The sequence below is a fragment of the Columba livia genome, chromosome 3, assembly GCF_036013475.1.
Source record: "Columba livia isolate bColLiv1 breed racing homer chromosome 3, bColLiv1.pat.W.v2, whole genome shotgun sequence".
In the NCBI taxonomy this organism is placed as follows: domain Eukaryota; kingdom Metazoa; phylum Chordata; class Aves; order Columbiformes; family Columbidae; genus Columba; species Columba livia.
In genome coordinates, this window is record NC_088604.1 from 117,627,473 (window position 1) to 117,645,307 (window position 17,835).

A 17,835-nucleotide genomic window follows, 5' to 3' on the forward strand; every position below is an offset into this window, starting at 1 on the left:
TAGCTGAACAGTGTGCTTTGCGTGGTTAAAAAGGCTGCACATAGGGCTCGTCAAAGAAACAGGAAAATACTTCTGGGAAGCACTTCAAAATTCCAGAAGTGGGGTTGTGGTGCTTTTCTCAGGGTCTGAAGTAGAACTGTTCTCTTCCTATAACCTCTCTGCCCCTCCCCTCGCCTCCCTAAACTAGGTACCTAATAGAATTCAGATATTGAACCAGTTTATAGTTTTAAAAACTTCAGTAATTGTGAAAATTGGGATGTGTCTTTATGTTTTTGTCAAATGCATATATTTGTACTGAAAAATCCTGCTGATTTTGTGTTTACATACATAGATAAATACATATAATGTGTTTTCATGGATATCGTTGCACACAGGCACTTTTGGGACCGTATTTGTTATTCTAGCAATGGGTATAGCAGGTCAACTTCTGAGAGCCAAGGATGAAAATATAATCATAGTAATAATCGGAGCTTAGTAGCACTACACTCTGCAACATTAACACGTAGTGGAAGAAGCGATATGCATGTGTACAGACTGTGTATGTTATACAGAAACATAATCTTGCCCAAGTTGAATCATCTAAAGGGTTGGAAGTGATCTAAAGTCGGAATGAATAGGGGTACGCTTTCTAAAAAAAATTCTAACTGAATATTATCTTGCATCAATTGTCACAACAATAGGTGGCACCCTTATGCCAATAAATAGCATTTTGTTTAACTTGACTTTCTTGGACTTATCTACAGGAATTCCTATAACTGGAATTATTAGAATTTAAAGCAAAAGCAAGTCATCAGAGCATAGTATTCATTTGGGAGATAGAGGACATGCCTGGAAAACAAATATTTAAACTCCATTCTGGCTGCTGAGTTTAACACATGACTTATAATTTGAGAATTTTGAGAATGGGCATGCACTGAGTGATACACACACATTTATGCTTTATAACAGAGGATTTTGACTCCTTTGGGGTTAGTTCAGAGTGCAAGAGACACAAGGTGGAAGGAGAATACTAAGAGACAGAAGAGAGAACATTAAAAATGCCTAAATGCATTGCAGAATGATGAAAGGACACCGCATATTAGGAAATGTGAAAGCACATCTGTTTTTATTGTGTCCTGATTTTGCTGATATAATTGGGTATAAGAAATTTTGCTGAGCATAAACTTTATGCATTTGTAATTTTTTTTTGAAAATAGAGTTTAAAGATCTATGTAATTCTGAGAACATAAATTGTTTTAGGCCTGCAGATGGCCCATAAAATTTGCAGGGCCTTGACCATTTATAAGCTGGAGTCGGATCAGAAAAAGCTTCAGGATTCATTGAACTTTGGTAGTTTTGGCAATGTCTCTGTTGTGCTTTTGCTGGCATTTTGTTTCATCCTTACATGGCAAAAGTAGCATCTTCTGATGGCAATGCAAAACTGGAAAGGAAAAAGAATTTTCAAAGCACTGATGGAGCTAATTAGGTTCCATTCTAATTTATGAGACTTAACAGCTGTTCTCTTAGCTAAAATTTTGCTGAAGTAGCAATGATGTTGAAGAGAAAAAAATTTCCAGTGTTTCATGAAAATGTTACTTATTTTGACCTCTTTTTGTTTCCTTTTCATTATTTCATGTTGATTTTTGCCAAGTTTTTTTTGCAAAGCAGTGTAATACCTGGACAAATTGTGTTCATTGGGATGAATGCTGTCTCCAGGCTTTGGTGTCAAAACGGAATTGTTGGTTTCTGCTCAGCATTTGCACCTCAGCAGCAACAGATCTGGTTTAAAACAGGTGCTTACAGAGTCAATAGGACCAAGAGACCATTCCAAGTCACTTAAGTCCATCACGTTGCACTTAAATGATATTAAATGTATTTACCAAATACTTTCATACACTCGTCTTGGACTCACGAATATCCTGTTGCCACTGTTAAGTGTTTCTAACTCATGGGTAGAAAATAACACTTATAACGCTGTCATAGTTTGCAGCTTTCTGTGAAAATACAAATCCTAAGCCTGACTGTACATTATTTTATGTTTTTAAAAGTCTCTTCTTTTAATCTGAAAATTCTGTTTGTTATAGCATAAGAACAGTCTAAGGAGCTGTGCCCCTCTCCAAATTTTACTATGTGTTTGTGCTCATTCTGCAGGAAAAATGCGTATTTCTGGGTAGAAATACTTGTAATATGGTTTGAGGCTTTTTGTATTACGCTTTTTAAATAATCTTTTCAGTATCAGTGAAAGAGAAGGTAAAATTCCTGGATGGGCACACGTATCTTGGTGGGGTGAATGGGCAGGGAAAGGCTTCCCAATTCAGAACTCTTCCAGTGAGACTGTCATTTAGTAGAAGTATGTTCTGCTTTTTTATAGCCAAATAATTGAAAAAGAAAAAGTCAATTGTCTTGTCATCTTTCATGAAGTAACTTGTGATTATTTTCTGAGAGTATAGAATGTTACTAATCCACAGGTTCTGAAACAAAAAAGGAAGAAAAAGTAGCCTGTATTTTGAGTGAGCTGGGACTGTATAGAAGACCTCTTGCCTGCTGCATTTTGCTTTCACATCTAGAGTTCTATTTATCAGGCTAGGATTATTTCCCCTGCTATTTTGTGATTAAAAATCATTCATGTCTGACATAAGATGTCAGACTCCTGAAGTGCAGCGGTAAAAACTAAGCACTGACTTTATGCCAGAAGGTACCATCTGTCTTTAGATAACATTTTTCCAGAAGAAACTGTCTCTTCATATGACAAAAAAATGCACCAATGATGCACTTGTTCTTAATTTCCTATACTTTCTTGGTGGTAGAAGTATTGCCAAAACGGTGGTGACACAGTCATCAACATGCAGAATACTTAGTTTTTGGTCTTGGTGAATCACTTATTGTGTGGTCCAGGAACTTGTCCTGTTTCCACTGGAAAAATGAACTTCAGGGAGCAGATGCCAATGGAACAGTGGTGAAATAACAAAGTATAAGTTTAAGCTTAGACTTCTGTGGTCCTCAGTGAGTGGACAGTGGACTCTGACCTTAGCTTATGTGATACATACAATATATTAAATTTGTATGCTATCATTGTATCTATATAAATGTATCCCAGGGGATGATTCCCTAAGGTCCAAGCTGAATATTGTAAGATGACCCGTGTGCACGTCACTCTGGGTTAAATGTATGTAGAGCCGACTCATCATGTTCACATCACACAGTGCTTTGTCTTGAGTTTTACGTTGTCTGTCTGTGGTCCAAGACATTGCAATTATTTGTTGGTACTTTTACAACTCAAAATATCTGAAATGGGGTATGTAGGGACTGTGCTGTAGCCCACCAGAGTGAGGTTCTTCAAGCATGAACTTGTCAGAAGTCCTCATGCTTGTGGTGTTGTCCAGGGATAGAAATCTTGCTGGAAGAATGGAGCCTTGCATAGGGAGGATGGAGACAAGATGGTGCAGTCTCATTCACTGTGTTTCTCTTGATTTAAACCTGGATTTTGTTTCGGAAGGAAATAGTCATCTGACCCCAAGAAACAGCCTGGAAGGAAGATGTTTTTTATATCATTTGTGTGACTGGGGAGCAGGACTTGAGGCTGAACTGGGAATTGTTGATTTTTAAAGTGTACATGCACCCAGCTAATGCTGTAGATAAACTCCATGAAGCAGTGAAGCGCTTGTATTGCAAGAGACAGGAGAAAGGGAGAAACGTCTTCCTATTACAAGTGGTAAGAAAGGAAATATTGTTTACCTTAAGCAAGCTATTGTTGAACTTTGCTGTTGATGGAACAGAATTTAAGATGTCTAGAGCGTTCTGAACCCTGGCGTTGGTGCTGGCATTGTCTTCTATCATTTTCCTAGTTTTCCTTCAAGATACATTATTTGGATTTTGCACAATGCAGTCATTTTTTGTGATTTTTTTTTTTTTTTTTTTTTTTTTTTTTTAGATTTCTGAACATAGAATAGGTAATTTAACATTAATTTTTACTGGCCACTATGAGAAGATTGTTCTGACTTACAGAGTCCAAAGTTTAGGAGTAAAACATATTTACAGAAGTAAATGTCATGGTGTGTCAAGCACTTGAAGGAACCTTCTTTATAAGAAAGAAAGAAAAGACCTTTTACAGCCCACTTGTACATATACAATGTAAGAAGTAATCTGGCTCACTATTATCTGGTCAAACTTTATATTAAAAAATCCAACAGGTTGTACAGTTTGCAGGAAGTTGCAAAGCTAAATGAAGCACATTAAAAATACATTTGTGGTCTAATTCCATTTTTCAAATCCACGTATGAAACATGAATAGAATAGCCCAGGTTTCAAAACCATCGATGTTCTCCTTAGAACTCCACATCTTTGTTTCCATGAGCTATGCTGCTCTCAGAGGACACAGAGGTGGTGTGGGTAGTAGGACACTGACCACGAAGCGTTGTGAGAGCCCAGGAAATTCAGAGCAATATAAAGATCAGAGGTAACACCCACATTTGCAAGCTTCATTGCAGGTTTCTCAACGTTTAAAGTTTCTCACCTGGGGGGGCTCAGATGTATATTCCAACTGAGACTTGAAGGGTGGAAATACTTTTCTAGAAATAGGTCTTAACCTGATTCGGCTTTCTATTTTCCATTTGTGGGCTGTGCCCCTTTGCCCGTTGAGACAATAAGGTCTTTGGGACGCAGTCTGTGCCTGTGGGTATGTAGAGATCCTCGTGTGAGGGACTCTGAGCTCACGGGGACATTTTTTCCTCTCTCAGTGAGCATTTCTTTCTGGTTGGAGAATAGAGACCTAAGTGATTTGAGAGAGTCCCGGTTTTCAGGCTGGGGCATCCTGCTCAGGTCTGGAAGCATCACAGTGATACAAATAAATAGTTGCAGGAGATGCCTAATTACCTGGTGAAGTAGCTGTGGGAATGAAGTATGTTTAGCCTTTTGTAAGAGTGTATGGCTTCTGACATGCTTAGGCAGACAAACTCTTGACTTTCCCTTATTTTGTTTCCAGCAGTAGAGCATAGATGCTTGGTGCTTTGTTGAAGCCACAGAACACGTCACCTCTTGGTGTCTCCCCTTTTTGTTACCTCCACGTTTACCAGCAAATGGTTAAATAAAGCACAATAACCTCACTAATCTTCAGACAATCCAAGTGCCTTCATGCATCCCCACGACCTGTGGGGAGACAACAGTAGGGTTGACCACTAAAATGTGCTATTTTATTGGACATGGGCAAACAAATAAGGTTTTGGTAAAAGTGGTTAACAAAGACCGAACTGGCATGCTGCTCGCTCATTTTTCTGCAAGTTTTGTGCGTACTGGGGAGCTTTGGGCTTAGCTGGAAACCTTGGATGTCATTAATGAGCCTCTGTGCTTTACTTGTGAGCCTTTGGTGTAAGGTTGAAAGGTGAAAGAAAGAAATCTCAGACCTGCACACCGTGCTTCAGAATACATGTATTTATCCTGCGTGGTTCTCTGGATCTGACACTAACACTGACAGATGTGCAACTGGGATTGGAGCAACAATGAAAATAGACTGTGGTTTACAACTGCTTGCAACAATAAACAGAGCATATCAAAGGATCCCCCAAAATACACTTTCTCTGTAAAAACCTCCATGGTTTTGTTATTCTGGTCTTAACTTTAAAGCATTTTTGTCATTTTTGTAGAAGAATTAAATAGTTGCAGATTCCTACCAGGGACAATTGTCAGGGACTAGACTGGGCTTACTGGTCAGCCACATCCATCCCAAAGAGACTGTGTGCATAGTCAGCAAAAACTTCCGTAAGGATGATGTTACTCGCCAAAGTCAACTTTCTTAAATATGCTATGCATTTTTATAGGGGCATTACTTACATTAGGCTCTTCCTGCTTATAAAATGTCATTTTCTGTAGCTTCAGTTGGACTGTGCAAGATTTAGTCCTTTACTTAACTGGCAGTGAGTTCATCTACCTGGTTAACAGGATGAAAAGAGTTTCCATCTCGTCTGAGCAGACGTTCATCGCTTTTTACAGGTAGACCCAAATATCACGACAAAATGCCATGAGAAGCCTTCAGAACATGTTTCAATACATCAGCATTTAAAATGGGTGAGCTGTATGTTGGAAGTGTTGCTCTCTAGAAAAAATAATTCAGCTTTGCAAGCTGATCTGGAAGAACTAACCTGTGGATGAGACAGTAACAAAGGCAGCTTTAATATGACAACAAGAAAAACCTCTGTTTCAGCTTCCCTTATTCCCAAGTCTATTTTAAATCTTTAGCATTCTTCTAGCATCCAGATTCCTATGAAGTTGAAAGATGCCTTGTTCTCCATGACTGGTATCACCTTACTAGGAAAGCCATGGAGGAGGGCTCATAATGTCTCCAGTTATACAGCTATATCTTTACTTAATGTTGACATTAAATTATTTGCTAAAGTTCTGGCAATGAAGTCAAGGAAACTTGTTTCCTAAATTGTTTTGGCTGATCAAGCAAAATTTGGAATTCTCTTCGTGTCCTGAAACTTCAGAAAGTTAATAGTTTGTGTTATCCTGACTCAGTCAAGCTCTTGTCACTTTCCTGGAATCTTTGTGGGCTGAAATAGTTGGGTATTTTTACCTTTGCAGACATCTGCACTCTGCCATCACATTGAATGTGAGAAGATTTTAGTTGTATTTTATTACTTCAGAATAGTTCTCTGTAAGGCACTCTTAAGTGGAAAAAAACAGATAGAGTAATTGTTCTTGGATTACTTTCTTTTATTCCCCTCCACTCCGACCCCTTTAACCTTGGTGTGTTACTTCTGCAAGGTTCTTGATTTTCCTGAATCATCTAGAAATAATCATCAGGCAACAAAATATATAGGTGATAATCTCAGCCATATGTATAGGTCTTCACATTTTGAATGATCATGCACAATATAATTTCCTTGCTTCTCAGAGGTCATGATTATAAGGGCAGTTGTTAAGGAAGGTTATCAGAAATGGAATACCTGGGAATAAATCTGTGAGTTCACTGAATTACAGAAGGAAGGTTTTGAGCACATAGCAGAGAAGCTCAGTGATGCACCTTGCAGCAGCCTTGGTCTCAGGTGAATGTTACCCCATTATATCAATTGGAACCTGCTCCTCTCTAACACTGAAGGTGAAGCTCTCTAAGAAGGTGAAATGCAGAGAAAAATGGTAAAAACAATCAGAACAGATCTGTCAAAGTTGGTGGCTGTGAAATCCTGGCTGTGGACAATCATGACCTCTTGATTTTTAATATGAGATTAAAATGTTCATAAAGTAGAGACAAGGACTGAGTGTCCTGCTCTCCAGGCCTTACAGATGCTTTTACTCACTGTCCTGAAGACCCAGAGAGCTTGACAGCCTTTGTTGCACAGTGATGACAGGAAGGAGGAGGGATAGACCTGGCTGCAATTTGGGAATACAAGCTTAAACATGGAACTGAAGAAGACCTAGAGCCTGTGCCCACTTTCTGGGCATATGCTGTTCTTGCTGTTACCTGTGAGAAGGGCAGGTGGTATTTGCTATTAACTCTTTATCATCATCTGCATATTTATCATTCCTGCTGTAGGAAAGCCACTAGCAGTCCTGCTGTGGCCGTCTGTTCTCAGTATTCCTGATAGAGTACAGACTTGTCCATGAGTGGAAGTGGGGTGGAAACTGGACTGCCTGTCCTAACTTGCTGGATAGTCTTTACATGCTGCAACCAGACAAGTTCTTGTGGTCATGGGATTAAAATATTACAAGCTTTGTTTTGAAACAATGACACAAGGAATGTTTGCAATGACTCCCTGTGCAGTGGTTTGTGATTTAGCTCATGTCTGGAAACCACAGTTTCTAGATTGCAGGACAGCTCATAGGTTGGGAATTTCCAAAATTACTATTAACTGGAATGTCAGTTTATATAACTGTGTGTGTGTGTGTGTGTGAGCTCAAGTTTTGTCCCCTTACAGGTGGCAGTGCTGCTGGGCAGAGGAAGGGAGAACAGGAGAAAACCTCTTACCGTTCATTTTGCGTGGGTGCAGCAGAAATTCAAACTTCAACTCTCACCCACCATGTCTGGAATTAATCTCTCTGGCAAACCAAGTACAATCATGGCAAGAAATTATATTTGCTACACTGAAGCCTTTCCTATGGGGCTAATCTATCTTCTTATGAGGTCAATGGAAAAGCTGCGGTAGGCTTCAGTGGGAGTCAGAACAGCTCTAAGTGGGGTCTGTAGGTTCTTCAAGTCTTAAATGGATGCAAGGGCCTCTGTACCATTCTGAAGTTCGTTGTGAACTAGACACTGCAAAATGGATGGGATCAGAAAGCATGTAGGATGGTGTTTGAGACCCTTTGCTAAGAATGAGACACACCGTCTCTGTTGTGTCTTGGTCATATTTTTTATTCAGTAATTACCTAAGGTAAAACATTTAGGTACTCCTTTCAGAATACTGTGAGCTAAATACATAACAGTCTGGGCCTCCAGTCCTGTAGAGGACCTGCCCTGCACCTGTACATTAAGTACCTCACATCATGCAGGAGGCACCTTTTCAGATACTCTCTGATGAACTGGTTTGCACAGCAGTTGTTAGAAATCTCAGATTAAGATCTCTGCACATTTTTTTTTTCCTTCTTCACCTTCACTGTATATGAAACTAAGGTGCAAATTTAGCCCTGCAAATGCCAGCCTGCCCAAGTGGTGCCCAGCCCTTCTGTTTCCTTATCAAATATCTGCTGAAACAAAACCACACAACTTCAGTTCTGCAGAGCATGACAGCTTCTTAATGTGGGGCACGTAAGGTCAAAGACTGAGCACAAGAGACTGTTGTTTGCTGAAGACACCGTGAGCTGCAAGAAAGTGGTTTTGCTCCCCAAAACCCTTGTCCAAACTCAGAGTACATCTGAGCCGACCAGACGCTAACGAGTGAGACGAAACATGAGGAAGGAATGAGAGGCAAGAGACTGTGTTCAGAATGTCCTTTCTTTCATTGTTTTGCTTGGGTCAGTGTATTTCCAAGATGAAGATGAAAGATTCTTCACGTACTGCATAGAGGAGCCAAGAACTGATGCAGCACTGCGGTACACTTGGATTGGTGGAACATAATGAACTTGTGAAGGAGAAGCTTTCAGAAGACCAAACACAATCATCTGGTGAGGACCCAGCTGTTGGAAAACACACACCGGGATAAAAATTGCTAATCTGAATTTTTCCAAAATAGTTTCCCCAGGATCTCAAAGTAGCAACACTGGCCTAAGTATTAAGAAATAGAAAAGCATGATATTACCATTGAATTATTTTTGCCTTCTCATCTCTTTCACTTTAAGGTGGCTAATTATGTCGTTTATACCCTTTTGGAACTGAATTCTCTTGGACTCCCACATAAGAGGAACACCTGGCCTTTTTATTTAGCTACCCATGATTCTCTGAGTTTTAACTCAACTACAAATCTATGCTTTTAAACTGATTGCAGTTTAGTGTCTTTGATGGGCAGAGCCAAAGCTTTTCAACAAGAGCCACAAATATTGAAGGATTTCTAACACAGTGGTGAGAAATGTTCACATTACAGACATGTTTACTTGAAAAGGGGTGCAAATGTAGTAAAAATGGATGGTGAAAGCTAATGAACCCTGCTGTAGAAAATTAAAAACGGTGTTTGTAGCTGAGACCTTAGTGCTGGGAAATGTGGTGACATGCTTTCTTCTTAACCATGAGTTAACAGAGTCTACAGCAACCTGCTTCTGAACCTGACATAGATGTTTTCCAGAGATAAACTGCTGCTCAGACTCTGTAAATCTGAAGATTATTGGACAAAGAGGGACAGCAATCCTGTTTTCTGAGTAGATCTTGGATTATTTTGTAAAACACAGAGTTGTGCTAATACCTTAAACGTAACAAAACAAAATGAATGAAAGGATTTTAAGACGGATTATTATCTCAACAAGTGAGTGATGCATTTTAATGCACCATAAACATGTAACTCTCACCTCTTCTGCATTACAAAGTAACATATTGTTTTGTTTTCAGTTTACCTCCCACCTTCTAACTGTTGTTCTGGTTTCCATTACTGCAACTTGCAGAGCAACAACAGAATCGTTGAATCATATGCAAAGGGTCCAGCAAATCTTATTTGTTCTACCAAAATTCCTTCCATGTGTTGAAGCTTCCTTTTTTTTTTCTTTTGCTAATTTTTGTCATGTGCTTAATTTTAGTAATTTCCCCCCCACATTGGAGGCCAGCATCCTTCCCTCACCACCGACAGGTTTCGAGGCCTTACAAGAAGTAACCAAAGCCTGTTGGACTTACCACATCCTTAGATGAATGTGATCACTGTGCGGAACCATCAGGAACTACTGTGCACTTCGTATGCTCAACAGCGCCTTTTGTGCATATATATTTGGGGCAGCTTTCCAAACATTTAACGCCTCTTTCTTTTGGGAAAGGATAATTTGGGTAATTGGTGTCTAAAGAACTTTTTCCAAAAATAGTTTTGATTTGCTCAAGGAGAGTGGATGGGAATTCTATTAGAAGCAAATGCATAGCAGAGACATCTACTACTGCCCTTTAACTGCCGGAGACTTTGCTCTTGTGTGTTTTATTCACCTCATAAAAAAAGCTTAGAACCTTGTAAAAAATATATATCACAGAAAAGATGTGAGACTTAGCACAAATATATACCACACACATAGAGTGGTCTTTTCTTCTTGCATATCCAATATACTTTCTTTTTTTTCATGTTATTTTTGCCAGCTTCCCATTGTTTCCTTATATGTGAATTTGCTTTGGCTTGGGCCATGCTACTTCCATTATTGTCGCAAGGCTTTTTCTCTCTCTATAAATTTATAGCTGCCCAATAAAGAAGAGAGAGTGAGGATACACTTTGTTACCACGGCCAAAGTATGTAAATGTTTATAAGAACTGATGCTTACATTAATCTTAAGTAAACTGTAAAAACATGTAAAACTTTAAATGCTTAATACTTTCTGGGAACTACATTTTGGTAAAGGACTAGAACTGTTGCTAGCCAAAACATTAAGGATTAGAGAACTAGAGATCCAATGCTGTCCCATACAGGTTTTGAATACAGAAGGTTTTAAAAACAGTATATGCAAAACTACTTTGAGATATTTGCGTCGTATTCATAGCCATACTCCAGAGGGATCTTTGTGTGTATTTAGAGAGGTGGAGGACTCACTGTGCTTCCTTATGGCCACTCATCCACCAGTAAAACTGCTGTCCCAGTTGCCTATGCAGTTGCTGTTCATTCACATTCTCACTGGAGAAAGCCAAAAATGTGAAGCATGGTCTAAATTATCTGTCTTTTGCAAGGCAGAAGTTTGCTTTTCAGCACAGTCTTTAATTGCCCAGAAGTAGTTAGGCGGATTATTTGCACCAGCATGCTACTTATTAGCAACATGGTTTTCATTCGAAAACTTTATTTTAAAAAAAATATATTTGAGATTGATCTCATTTTTTAAGATGCTGGACTTCCTTTTCTTAGGATCTTTCAGGTTTCCTGTAGAAGTGGCATTCATCTGTGACCCTCCTTTATTCATTTTATTGTCCTCTTTCTCATAGATAATGATTTTGTAGTGCTGTGTTTTAGTACAGACGAAAACTCCCAGTGCGCAGAAAAGCCCATGAAAATTGTTTTGACCTACTGGATATCACTGGCCATTGAAAATCAAACCTTGTAACCCTTTCTGAGCCCGGTAGCTGCAACTACAGAAAACAATAGTTTGTCCAACAAGCACACATTACCATTCCTGTGAATCACTGCAAATTGTGAATCCTCTGTAAACTGATTTTTATTTTTAATCTTTTTGCTTGTTTGTTCTGAAAAGGAAGTTTTTTAGGAGAAAAGACTTCAAATGAAAGTGGTTACTTTTTCTTGTTCAGTGTTGCTGCAGTGTTGTGTGTGTGTGTAAGGGAATCAGTATTTGGCCTATCCAGTAAGATGTCCTTTATACAGCTTAGGTCTGAAGAAATACACAGTTTTGTGAATCAAAGTTTCAGCAGTTTCTGTTTCATATCAGGGCCTTTGGAATTCTGCTTCTATATGTAGAAATGGGTACATTAAAAAAAAAGAATAAGTTCATTTCTTCCTTCTCTCTCAGCTGCGGGAACATGACTGTATTTCACTAAAATACAGACCAATCCCAGTGAGTTTTCAAAATAAGTTGTCAAACTCTGATTTTTCAAAAGTGGTGTGTATTTTATTTACTTCTGAAGTCGTTATTTCAATAGAAACCTCATGAGCATCTTGAACGTATTGGTGACGATGTCAGGAGATCTGTATAAAAAGAAAAAAAAAATAGGAGTTAAATAAGCTTTAATGATGCACTGGTGCAGTAAAGTGAGCTCAGGCTGTAATGTGGGTATTGAATAGTTGCATGAACAGCATAAACCAGTAGGTGTGAAGTGCTGCTTCCCTGTGGCCGCTGCTCTGTAAATCCTGCTGGGCAGGAACCTGCTTCCACAGGATTCATCCTCTCAGGGCTGCACGGGGGACTGTCCTGGTTGTGCTCTCAACTGTTATTTTTTATTTGTCCCAGCAATGACATTTCCATCTCGTGACAACTTCCAGGTGTCTGAAATTTCGTTTTATTCTGCCTTGGCATGAAGATAAGTCCACCCAAACCAATGTCTCTTTCACAAGAAATAATGACTTCCGTTTCAAATTGAAAAATGTAAGTTTTTGACCAAACTTTCTCTTTTTACTGAAAGTGACTAGAAAGCTCTCCTGCGTGTTAGGAGCACGACTGTCAAAATCTCCTTCTGTTGAACATTCTAACAGAAGAAAACACTTAATGAAGAAAAGCTCTGTCAGAAATATTCTGCCCATCTTCTAGAAATGTTTCAGAACCTTTTTTGACTATCTCATTTGGATTTGCACTTTCTTTTGACAGAGATTTGTGTCTGAAATGTGCTGTTATTCCTTTGGAAAGTTCCTGTTCCTGTATTGAGATAGCATTTAAGGAGTGAAACGATGCTCTCTGAATGTCTTTAGTGCCTTTTCTCACCTCCTTCAATCTATACCTTTCCTCATTGCTACAAAAGAAGTCCCCCCAGTGAAATCCATCCATATCCATCCATCACAGCTTTCCATGAGATCTGTGCTCCTGCATCTAATTCAACTGAAATTAGCTGGTGGGTTCAGAAGTTCCTGGTGGGGGGAAGAATGCACCCGTGCCCACAAACACAACATGCTCACATCGGCCTCATTTCCTTCGGAAACCAGCTAAAAACCACAGAAGTGTAAATTACTGCACGTGGTGAAAAGCCTCGGTGGAAGAGACAGAGACATCAGGGAGGCCGAGTCCAGGTCCAGCGCAGTAAAACTCCGGCCTTGGGGTTATGACAAAGGTTAAGAGGACTCTGGTGAACCAGCCCAAACTTTTTCGGGCCTTATCAGTGATGTATGGTCATCTCAATGCAGTTTTTGCAAAGAGTTAATGAGAATTGCCCTTGCTGACTGCAGAAACACCGTTAACACTTCAACAACATACTGACCATTCCTTACTTATTTTCTCAGTGTTCCTGTCTGTCTTAAACAGAACCAAGGAACAGTTGTTTATACTGAAGCTGAACTTCAAAATCTTTGTTACTTAAGTAGGTTTGATGTTGCTTTACAGTCAAACAAACAAAAAAAAGAGACTTCACAGATGTCCACTAATAATATTTCCTTTTCACTCTCCTCAGGCTGTAGTTGTGTCTCTTTTACAGCCTGTTTCTCTTTGGTGGTCTCAAACCCAGAAGACTCTTCCAGAGCTCTGCTGCTCATGCCAGATGCCTGCAGTGAAATTCAAGGGTGGTAGGAATGGGCTCCAGCCATTATACAACCACAAAAATCTCTTGATGATTCAGAATTTTCATCTGAACAATAAAAAGCAGAATACAGATAACAGAGAAAAGAAGAAAAAAATAAGCATGTCTCTCCTTTACGTTTCATAGCCTACATCTGTTGTAGTTAAAGATTTCATTAGTGCAGCTGTTGTCTTGCGCTGTCTGCTTTATACTTAGTTCTTCCTATGAAAACGTATTACACTAAATCTGTGCTGACTGTATTGGATGCCCTGTTCTTAAGATATGTGGGTGACTAGGGAACGATTCTATCGCTTTATAGATCAGGCTATTGTATAGAGCTTTATAGGATATCCAGCAAAAAAAGGAGTGGTGGTGGGAGGAAGATACTTGAGTCAGCAGCTGTGGGGAAAAAAAAGGAATACAATATTGAAACATTTCTGTTTATATGCCTCGCAATAAAATTGAGACCAAAGGCCAAACTAGCAGCTGCTCATTCTCATTGAGGCAGAGATATTTCTTGGGGGGATCCTGAGCTGCATTTTCCTGCTGTGACAGCCACACTAATCCACTGATTTCAACAGAGGAGACATCTGACCTTGTGATGGTAAGGCCCCAGAAATACAAGAATTGCTCCTCTGGAGCAGGAATCCTCCCCTGAGTGCTTCTGATGTGCACAACTTTGTTGCTAATGCCTGTGATACTAATTCTGTAATTTTTAAGTCATAATAGATATGCGAGATTTAGCTTGAATCAGGTCCACAGCTGCTGCGAGTCAGCAGTTCATCTCATCGAAGGTGTAGGTTTGCTGCACAAAGTAGTAGACTGAAGGTAAGCAGCTCCAAGGTTTCTCTCCTTCAGCTTTTTGTGTGCGCATCTCTTGACGTGAAGAAATTCTTCATGGTTAGAAAGGGAAATCAGAGCACAGGAAGACTGTGGAAGCTTTAAGCCAGTACCTGCCTGATGCTGGACAATTATTTTCAGAGATAGTCTTAGCAAAGGAGGCAGGTCTGAGGATATGAATAATCAGCTTTTTCTAAGTTAAGAGAACAAATGTTTTTTCTACTCCTCTATCAACTGTGCCCCTTTCCTCAATATTCCTGTTTCAGGTGTGGCGCTCTGGTTGCATTTTACAAAAAGAAATAGCTCAGTAGGTGTTTCAGTGTCAGTTTTGAGCAAGATGTTGTACATGTCATTGTTATGACTGTTCCCAGTTGGTAACAAATATTTAGCCATATAGAGAAGCTGGTAACAGAGCATTATATACCTGTGGAATTAGCTGCTATCTGACCCTGAACTTTGACACGAAGTTTAGGTCAAATACAACTTAATTGCCTATATCCTTTTTCTGGTTCTAACCTTTGTTCCCCTATTCCGATTTAACTGGTTGGTTGTGCTTCTTTGAAAACCCAAGCTGATGACTTAGAAGACCTTGAAATGTTTTGCCTATGCAGGAAAAAAGTATTCTGAATCCAAGCTTTGAGCTTTGTGTACTGTGATCAAGAATGTTATCACGTAATAATTCAGGGAAATTATCTCCACTCAAAGCATCTTCAAGTGACCACAGATATGTTCTATCACATTCTTTGATACATCTTTAACGTGTTAGTAGACTTTTAGATCCCATTCTGTTTGTGCCTTTCCCCTCGGCCTCTCACGAGATTCTTTTGTTTCATCTTATTTTTCAGCTAGTGAACAAGGTTGTAAGAACAAGATTTTTAAAACTAATTGCTGTTGGGAACTACTGTTTTAAATGAAAAATTTATGGGAAAGAATCCACACACAAACAATACTGGGCTTTGTGTTCCCTATTCAACTGAAATTATTATTGAAGTCATTCAGATTTTTTGCTGAAGTGAGAACACAGAATATCAAGCTTTGATTCTTTTAAATATGTTTTTTTACTGCATTGACAAGTGCATGTCTTACTTTGATATTTAGGTCCTGAGGACATAATATCAACTGGCAGCAATGTAATTAATAGAAAGAGTGAGTGACATTCTCGAGCACAGCCTTGGAGAAAGCTTATTATTCCCAGGCACAGTAGCAATAAAAACTTCTCAGCTACATCAATGTAAAGCGTGATGTCTGCTTACTGCTGGAAATGGAGTTCATTCGCATCTCCCCTGTGAATTGCGTAAGGTTCAAATGTCCTTGAACTTACCAATCAGGCTTCTTTACTATCTGAATATGTTTTTGGCAAAACCAAAAGTTACCACATGAAGTGAGTCTGATAAGTTTTGAGGCAGAAACACTGGATTTTCAGCCTGCTAATGGTGTCATCTCCAGTGGGCTCTAGGGCCACGTGAAGGAGAGAGGACTCATGTCTGTTTTCCTTATCCTTAGAACCTCTGTGCTAATAAAAAATTAGCTGGAAAAAAGCTCTTCAATTAAGAAGAGAATGAGGTGGGAATTTTTGAGGGCAATATGGCTTGAAAATGGCTGTTTTGTTTTGTTTTCAAGCCAGAACAACTTGCAGGATAAAAGTAAATTTCAATCAGTTTCTGATTTTTGCACCCAATTTTGAGCAAAACCAGCAAGAAGTTAACACTTTTGGCATTATTTAAATGAAAAAAAAATAGTTTTCCAGAACGAGGTGACTCTTTGAGATGTAACTCCAGCTAAAACAAGAAGTTAAAAAGTCAACATTGAAATGTCGTGTATTCTGAAGAAGTCCTTTGAATGAAAATTGTGGAGAACCTCAGCATTCATTCAGATCTAGACAGCAGTAAATAGAGAAACGGAAGTCTTATGTATCAATAGATAGCAAAAAGTTGTCCCTTGCTGCTATAATTATTCCCATTTTACCCATGAGAAGATTGAGGCAAAAGAGGAGGTTGTTGGTTTTTTTCATAATACATAAGGGAGGTGGGAATCCAAATGTATGTCAATGGGTTTATGCTGTTTGTGTTGTATCCTGAGCACAGGAGCAGCAGTTCTGCACAACTGTTGTGAGAGAGGGTATATTTGCTTGGGCGCAGCTCTAGGAGCACAGCCAGATGAGTTTGTTTCTCCTTGTCTGAGTGTAGGCAGAAGTATCCTGAAGAAGCTGTCCTGTGACCCACAGCATGAAAAAGATGTTATATTTTCCAACTTGGTGCTTATATTTAATAACTCTAGAATGGGTGTATTGGCTTGGAAGCAAAAACAGAGGTGAGAGTTGCAACTTAACCTCTGTTTGTCTAGGCTGCAGAATAACATTGACTCTGGAAGTCATCTGGTCTAACTCTTGCTCCAAGCAGGTCAGCTTCAAAGTGGGATCCACCTCAGAGTTAGACCAGGTTGCTCAGGAGCCAAGGCAGCAGTCCACAGGGTTTCGGTGATGTTCTGAGCAGATTTGTATTCCAGGTCTCTGGTCTGGGAGAAAAGCCATTTTGCAACTCTTTTGGATAATGTGGGCAGCAGAGTTTCAGTGATAAAGAGCAAAAGTCTCACAGACTTTGGCTTTTGAGCTGCTGAGATTAAGAATGGAAGTCATCATCATTCAGGCCAACATGTAATACCCGTGCAAGCAGACAACTGACAGAGCAGCACCAAATGCCACTATAAATGGCTGCCCGATAGCAACAGCTGGTTTGTCAGGAGATGAAGCAATGTGGACAACATTGGCAGACGGCTCAAGGAAAGATGGCCTTGATGGAACACATGGCAAAGCTGCCCGCAACCTAGAACAAGTGCTGGCAGCTTGATTTAGCGAGTCTTTTCAAGATGAGGGCTACCAGGATCATACTTTTTTGTCTGTGTGCAAGTGGTGACATCAGCTACGTGATGTGCTGGTTGATCTGTCTGCTCCTTATTCATGTGGGGCCCGGCCAGGAGCAGGCACAGCCCTGACCACAGAGCTGTGATGTGATGCTGGAGCTCAGCACCGTGCCAAGTGGTCATGAGCGGGACCAACCACCCCTGCAAAGCATCTCCGCATCTTTTCTTTAGTCTGCGTAAAATCGTGCCCTCCTGTTCGGACCGGCTGTACTGAATTGCTGTGCCCTAACCCAAGAAGTGCTCTGACGGTGATTCCAGGAAAGAGGCAGATCCCTGGGGAAGGTGGTTGTGTAGAATGGCTTGTGACCTCTGGCTGTGGTTGAAGCCAAAATGTCATAGCGGGGTGTGGG

At 39.8% G+C, this 17,835-nt stretch overlaps 1 protein-coding gene across 1 annotated transcript in view; it reads left to right on the forward strand.

The window, feature by feature from the left end:
* Positions 1-17,835, forward strand: part of HAO1 (hydroxyacid oxidase 1) — a 354,431-nt gene that overhangs the window by 65,859 nt on the left and 270,737 nt on the right. The window lies entirely within an intron of this gene.